Raw genomic sequence first — 8,171 nt, 5'->3', positions numbered from 1 at the left:
ATACCACTAACTTGCAATTTAAGTCCCCAGAAATTAAATTTGTTAAGCATATTGTATCATAACTGACATGTATAAATCCTGCCTCATAATAACTAGTATTTTTTTAAATAGGCAAAGACATATTTGTATTCATGAAAATACATTTTTTTCAGGTATCACTCTTTAGATTTTCAATCTCCCCTTTCCTCTACAGCCTGGCAGCAGCCTTACTTTCAATTTTTCTCCTATTTCCCCTCATTTCCTTTTGACTCCCTCAGTCAGGTTCTTCCAATGAAATTTAGGCCTTACATGCAGTATTTCTGCTTGGGATAATCTTCTGTGACTATATTAAGATCTGTACTCCATTCCACGGTCCTTCTTCTTATGTTCATTAATGGGCCTGGTCAAATTCAATAAAAACACACAAAGAAATGAAGTAAATTGTCTAGTGACTTGTTTTCATATCAATCAAGGATGCAATAAAATGTTAATTTTAAATTAATAGGCTTAATAACAGTTTTGTGCTACAACAAATAAAAGTGTTTTTTCAAAAACACAGAGTATGTTGCAAAAGAAAGCAGGTTATTCCTAAACTGTGACATTTAGGAAGCAGATTTGGTTCTGAAAACATTTCTGCCTATATCAGTGGGATCAAGATCATACATGGTTCGAAACCAAGAAGTATATCTTTTGAGAGTGCATAATATTGTAATCTGTATTGACAATAAATCAATATTACTTCTTGAATACTATTTGATCCAATATAAAGGTTGCAGAAGAAAAGTATGAAGATGGCAACCACCACTTCCTCAAAGCTGGAAAAGTAAGAAATTCCAAAAACATCTAGAAAATATAAGCAAGAAGATATTTAGAGGGAATCTAATCCTGATGCCAAAACCAAACAACAAAAAAGAAAGTTGTACACAAACATCTCTGATGAGCATACACACAAAAGGCATTAATAAAATACTTGCAAATCAAATGCAATAAAACAAACAGATTTCCCAGTAGGTTCAAGGCAGTTTCATCCCAGAGATGCAGGAAAGGTTCAAAACATGCAAATTAACAAACATAATTACCACATAAATACACTAAGAAATAAAAAGATGATCACCCTATTTGATACATAAAAGACCTTTTACAAAATACAGCATCCATTTGTGATGAAATCTTGCAGAGAATAGGGATACAAAGTGTATAATTCAACATGATAAAGGCAAAAGGCATCCAAAAAAGAGAAGAATTCAAAGTATTTGGGCTAAAATCAGGACGAAGACAAGAATGTTCACTCTTTTCACTTTTCAACACACTTCTTACAGTGTTAGCCAGGGCAATAAAACAAGTGAAGGAAATGGAGCAAATACTAATGAGAAGGCAAGACATCAACATATATTTATTTTCAGATGACAAGTTTCTATACATAAAAAACTAAATCATTAATAAAAACTTCTAGAGCTGATAAATACTGATAAAAGTTGAAAAACAGAAAATTAAAACACAAAAATCAGTGTCCTTTTTATAAACAAATGACAAACACAGAAAGCAAGAAAACAAAACAAACCACCGACAAAAAAACTTGAAATTAATATAACAAAGAAATAAAAAAATTGTGTCATAAGAACTGTAAAGCACTAAAAAGTTCATTGAAGATGTGCCTGCTGAAGAAACAGCTACAATTGTTTCTTGCCCTCTTGCTAAGATCGGGAGAACAAATAATGTTCTATTATTACTCAGTGGCTTCCGGGACTCTCCTAACATTCACATCACCACAGAGAACTACAATTAAGAAAACTCTTAAGTTATTAAGAAGCAAATCCAAAGCTACATGGATTTTTCATGTAAATAAAATAAACTATTTCAGTATCAAGTCTCAAATGGAGAGAGGATCTAGAATGCAGCCCCCAGATCACCACAGCCACATGAGTGAGCCTCGGAGTGACACAGCTCCGAGGACTATGTGTCCTGAGAACTGTGTGTCCTGAGGACATCATGTTGTTTTGGAGTTCTGCTCTGCTTGCTGCTCTCACATTCCTCCCAGTCTAAGAATTATAGGAAAATTCTAAGGGCAAAATTCAACATCTCTGGGCAACATCTCTGACACTCGCAATTGAATTTTTATACACCTTTTCCCCCTCTGCTTCCTGATAGGATTTATTAAGAATTGCTCATGAGTAGATATTCACTCTAAGGATTTAAGGTAGTTATGACTGATTTTTGTATACATGTTTAGATTTGTGAGTCTTTTAGGATTCTTACAAGATTACTTTTTAAGGATAAATAATAATAAAATAATTACTTCTGTCTTTGTAACCACAAATTGTTGCCTGCCAGTAAGAGAAACTGGCTGAGAAAAGTACCTTGCTTGCTTCCGTTTTTTTTTTTTAATTACAAATTACTTAGTTATGAATGTACATAGGTTTTGGGCAATAATTTGTTTTCTTTAACTGTACTACATAATACTATTCTTGTTTTTTGTTTGTTTGTTTTGTTTTGTTTTGTTGGATGTCAGCTCTGAGGTTTATTGGAGCGTCCTAATACAGATGCTGGGGCTTGCCCATGGTGCTCTTGATATACAAAGCCCGGACGTTTTGCCAGTTTTTCTTGAGCAAGGACACCAAGAAATTGACAGCCAGGTGGATGTTGTAGACCAGCTCATCATTGGTCATCTTCACGTGGCCGACGGCCACAGCCAGACACAGCACCTTCTTCATCTGGAACTTGATTGTAGACTTCATCTTATCCACCTTGGCCACCATGTTTTCATTGTATGTCAGCAGGGAGGGGAACTTGCCGGCCTTATTCAGGCCTGGCCCCGGGGTACGTGGGATCTGCTTGATCAGAGACTCGGAGGCCAGAAAGGCATCGTACTTCTTGGCCAGCTTCTTGACCAACTTCTTGTTCTTGTTGAGTTTCTTCAGCGCCTCGATGTCCATGTGGGGGATATCCACGGCCTTGGCTTCGTCACAGTGCTGCTGGTCCCCCAGGAAGCATACCGAGAACTTGGGTCGAGGGGTGGACTTAAGCCTGACGGAGCCCGAGAAACCTTTGTCCTTCTGAGGGTCGTAGTTCTTCAGGCTGATCTGTAGCTCCACCGTCTCCAGAAACTTGCAGCGCTTGCGCTGGTTCCGGTGCAGGACTTCCCGCACCACCTCGTACAGGGTATCGCGTGAGACTTTGCTGCTCATGGCTGCAGCGGCCGCGGAAACCAGAAAAGAAGCCTATTCTTGTAAAGGTATCGCAAAACACATGTTTTTTTGGTAACCATTCATTAGTGGAAAACTAAAATGTAATCACATCGTAATTTAATACCACTTGAAAGATTTCGCTGGGATATATAAGTGATGGAACAAAGAATAAAGTATGAGGGTTAGAGCATCCATCAACTATGTATCTGTTCAGGCTTGTGTGTGTTGGGCTGAATACTCTTCTTTCTACCGTCAACTGTGTTCATGTATGTATATATGTAAAGCTATCTGGGTATGTGTTGGAGATTTCTCATTGTGTGTAATTATCTATATATGTGTGAACTGCATGGAGCCTGCTTGCTGGAGCTTTTCTCTAAACATTCTATGTGTGAATGGGTATATCTCTGTCTACAGTTCTGTATGTATTCATGTACATATGTGTGTGTGTATGTATGTACTTATGTGTGTGTATGCATATATTTGTGTGTATGAAGTTATTGGACTCTGCCTTTTGGCCCATTCATTCAGTGTCTATGTGTGAAAGAGAGAGAGAGAGAGAGAGAGAGAGAGAGAGAGAGAGAGAGAGAGAGAGAGAGAATGAGAATTTTTTTCTCTTTCCTTGTCTTTCTCACTGATCCCAAGGAGTTAAGAGTTCATAGGTTGTTTTTGCTGTCCATAGAGAGTGCCAGCACCAGTAATTTAAGCTTTATTCCCTCAGGAAAACGGCTGTTGAGTAACATCTCTAATTGCTGGCTGCTTTTGGCAGCAGCCCTGTGGGTATCTGGATCCAACCCCATCAGTAGCTCTAAGCACTGACCCACAATGGCTGCCTGCCTCAGTTTACCCACCACATGGATGCCAATGTCGGTCATCAGGAATGGTAAAAAAAAAAAAAAGCAGTTTACTAATAATTTAGAAGGAAATTGAGTTTCAGCTTAACTTTCTGTGTATGTGTTTTTGTGTTTTCTTGAATGTATGTCTGTGCACCACATGTGTGCCTTGTGTCCATGAAAAGATGGACCGCCCAGAACTGCAGTCATGAGCAGATATAAGGAAAGTTTTTCTTATTTGTAAAGGAAAGACTGAACAAATAAGGCTCCCATCAATGCCATTAAAATGGAAAAAGAAAGAAAATGTAGCTTTTAATTTCGTACCTTTTTATATCTGAAAGAAAAGAAACATGACAATGTCTTTTTTTCCCTTTGGTTTTTACTGAGGTTCTCTCATTAGGGACTATTATGTTATTTAAAATTATTTACATAGCATTAAAAATAAATAACTCGGGCTAAAAATATTTCCTTTCATAATATGTATTTAATATATGGAAATCATAGAATTGACTTGCAAGACTTAATCTGTCTAAAAATATATAAACATTGATTATCTACTGGGAACTAGAACTCACTTAGCTTCTCCATACCTGCCCTCATAACTACAAGAAGCAGTTTCAGCTTTTAAAAGAAAGAATCAATTCAATATCTTTGTGTAGAATCTAGATTCTCCCTTACTGATGAATCTGCTGTATCTGAATTAAAATAAAATTTAATCATTGTGTTAAAATTTATTTTCCTTAAACTTTATTAAAGAAATACAGTTTCTATTGTTTTCAGGTGTCAATTTTTAAGTTTCAAACACCTATATGAACTGAAATTTTTTCTATATTTAGTACAAAAACTAGTAAAATTGTTTCTTTTTTACTCTTCAGCAATAGTTAAGATAAAAACCTGTAACGGTAAACTCAAACTGTCCTGTTTTAATAAATGTAAACCATCCTACTATCTTGTAACACACAGTCCCTGGGATAGGCAAGGAGGAAAGCGATGAGGGAGATGAAGTCCATCCCCCTTGCCTTAGGAGAACTGTGCAGCTCACTGTAACAGGAAAATAGTTATAGAAAAGAAGTTTCTATAGAACTTAAAACTAATATGCTAAAGAAATTTCAGGTTTCTGCCAATCATTTGATTAAACAATAACTTATTTATCATTTTTAGAAACTTTGGTTTCCTGTTCCTCATATCCAGAGACTAAGCCAGTGTAACTAGGTAATCTTGTCTCTACACCACATCCATGCATGCATGCACACACATACATATGCATGTTATGTAAATATTTTTATATACTACAACAAACCTCAAGTTTTTCTTTTATATGTATTAGGTAAAAACAGTCCAGCTGCTCAGTCCATTTGCTTTCCCTTTATTTTCTGTCTCAATCTTCTTAATTATGTGATTTCTAAAGAATAAAAGTATTTAAGTTAATGTATTTGACTTGGAAACTTAAAATACAAATTCTCTCTGTTACTTACTGTTTCCCTCCTAAATACTAGAAAGCTAAACCATAAACATTATATTCATTATATTTGTTTGGGAAAAGGATAATTCTTGTCCAAACTAAAGACATAAACATTTTCTTTCTTTTCTTGTTTTTCATCTATTTTGAAAATAGGGTCTAAATTTCCTACTACTTAAATGTACTTCTACTGACATTTATCAAGTACTAAAATTATAAGCACATACAAGCACACCACTGGTGTTCTGTAACTTTCTCTACAAGATTAAGTAGAACCTATCATCTCTAACATAGGAGTTGTCATTTATTTACTATGTGAATAACGTATGTTTTTCATAAAAGGAACAATACATTTTTCCTGAGTCTCTGCTCCTGGTCTTACATTTGATTTTCATATAAGCCATTTTCTAATACATTAAACCCTATACCACAACATATAGGATTGAAGTCCTGTATTCAACCACAAACCAGCTGACTTACTACTATTCAGATGGTATGATGTAAGAATCAAGTATGCAGTATTAACTCAGTAAAATTGTTTACAGGAAAAAATGACAACACTTAAACAATTAGCACAAAAATGTGTATTTAGATGCTACAAATATCCAAAGGCATATATATGGTCATAGACTTACAAATGCAGGATCTATGACAAATGCTATACTAAATTAACATCCTGGCTACTCCACATGGTTTTTTTTTAAGTAGCATTAATAAGTACAAAATTTTTTTAAGGTACATTTATAAGAAAAATTCATTTGTCTTCATAAAGATATATGAGTAACAATATCCAAAATTGGATTACATCAGAAATTCATTCTTTCAAATGTCTATCTACAGAGTTACTCTAATTATATTTCAGACTCCAGACTGAGGGTCAGACTACAACCCTGCCAGATGTTGTCTTAAGGTCCTCACCCTAGTGCCAACTTGACTTCTTAGTAATGATGGTCTGACTACATAGAAAAATCATAGAGGATAGATGCAAAACAATCAAACAAAACCTCCACCCATTTCTACTTGTCTCAGGCTCTGGCTGAATCTTTCATGCACTATGACAGCCAATTCTGAGTACATCCAACTCTCATAATAGGCCAGTGAAAAAAGAACACAAGCTGGAAATAGTTAAAAGAAAGCCTATTTAGTCCCAGATCAGAGGAAGCCTGCCTGCTAAGATAAAGGATAGAGCAGGAAGTGAAGATCCACTTAAATATATTTAAAGTGCAAATGATAGTAGCCCTCTCCAAACACCCAGAAGTTAACAAAATGATGTAAGTATTAAAAAAAAAATCAAGCCGGGCACAAGACTTAAACCCCAGCACTCAGAGACAGAGGCAGGCAGATCTCTGTGAGTTCAAGGACTGCCTGGTCTACAAAGTGAGTTCCAGGACAGCCAGGGCTATACAGAAAACCCTGACTCAAAAACAAAACAAAATTCTGACAATTAGCTTTCCTGTGTAAAACCATTATGACTCTTTACATAATCGATAGTAGTATATCCAACAAGAAATGTGTGTATTACTGGCAAGAAAATACACCATTAACAATACATATCCTATGCTGCTACAACAGACTACACAAATGCACATGTGGAAAACCGCTGTGTATCAAATATAGTAAAACACACATTTAAATAACTAACATTATTTGGATTTGTACTAAAAAGTCAGACCCACAAGCAGACCATCATGTACTTAGGTGATGCCATGTGAACCTTCTCTCTATTTTAATTGGCCAATAAAAGGTTAGAGCCTGTGATTGGATAGTTTGGGGGAAAAGTGGGACTGGAGGCTCAAAAAGGGTGGCAGGTAGAAGGAGAAAAAGAGAGAAGGAAGGAGAGGAAAAAGCAACTATGGACCAGAACCATGTGAGAAACCGCAAGTAATAAGAAGTGATAGCGTTGGGAAATAAGTTAGTATTGTATTAGACTTGTCCAATCTCAACATATGACTTATAATTAAAATATTTGGATTGTGTGTCATTTATGTGAGCTACTAAGGTTGGAAATTTTAGCAACAAATTGGCACACTTTGTGTCGAGCTTAGAACCGAATTAAGCTGTGATGAAAATCCACCCCCATTCCCCACAAACTAAACAACTAGAACTTCCTTCCAAAGCTGCATCAGGGTGGAAATTAAGCACGCAATGAGTCTAAGGGGTCTAAAGAGAGCTGACTGCGAGGCTCCCTCCCCAAACCCCAAGCACACCTGGGCAACCAGAGGTAGTGTCCCAACCCTGAGCTGGGACACAAGGTGGCGCCAATGTCACAACATAGTTAGGGTTCCCTGAGAGAAAAACCAGGGACCCAAAGTCAAGGCTGCAAGAGAAGCAGACTTCACAACTGGAGATCAGCAACTGAAAAAGCAGCAGCTATCTTTCCAAAGCGTTTTCACAGACACAACGGGCTGATCTAGGTGTCTCAGCCCTAAGCCAACCTTCCCGTGCACACTTTCTGATTTCCGATCCGCCCACCCCTACCCCCCACTTCTAAAGAGGTCACACGACAGCCAAACCAGCTCTTGCAAACGCAGGCTGCCTAAGATCAACACACATGCTGCAGGCTATAGCCGGGACAAAAGACCCAGAGACAAGGGTCTTTGTGCAGTCAGCCCCTCCATACTAATAAAAGAATCAAAGGACCACAACGTCCTAAACCAAACACCAGAGAGAAACAAAGACACCAAATAACAAGAACAAATAATAAGAATTAAAATAGTA

At 36.9% G+C, this 8,171-nt stretch overlaps 1 pseudogene across 1 annotated transcript; it reads right to left on the bottom strand.

Annotated features, from left to right (window-relative positions):
* Positions 1–2,486: 2,486 nt before the first annotated feature.
* Positions 2,487–3,191, bottom strand: LOC114625614 (annotated as a pseudogene). Its single transcript, XR_003712099.1, has one exon. The product of XR_003712099.1 is annotated as a 60S ribosomal protein L10a pseudogene (transcript).
* Positions 3,192–8,171: the final 4,980 nt, after the last annotated feature.

This window comes from Grammomys surdaster, unplaced genomic scaffold (genome assembly GCF_004785775.1).
Source record: "Grammomys surdaster isolate TR1022 unplaced genomic scaffold, NIH_TR_1.0 219, whole genome shotgun sequence".
Classification (NCBI taxonomy): domain Eukaryota; kingdom Metazoa; phylum Chordata; class Mammalia; order Rodentia; family Muridae; genus Grammomys; species Grammomys surdaster.
This window is presented reverse-complemented; position numbering and strand designations above follow the sequence as displayed.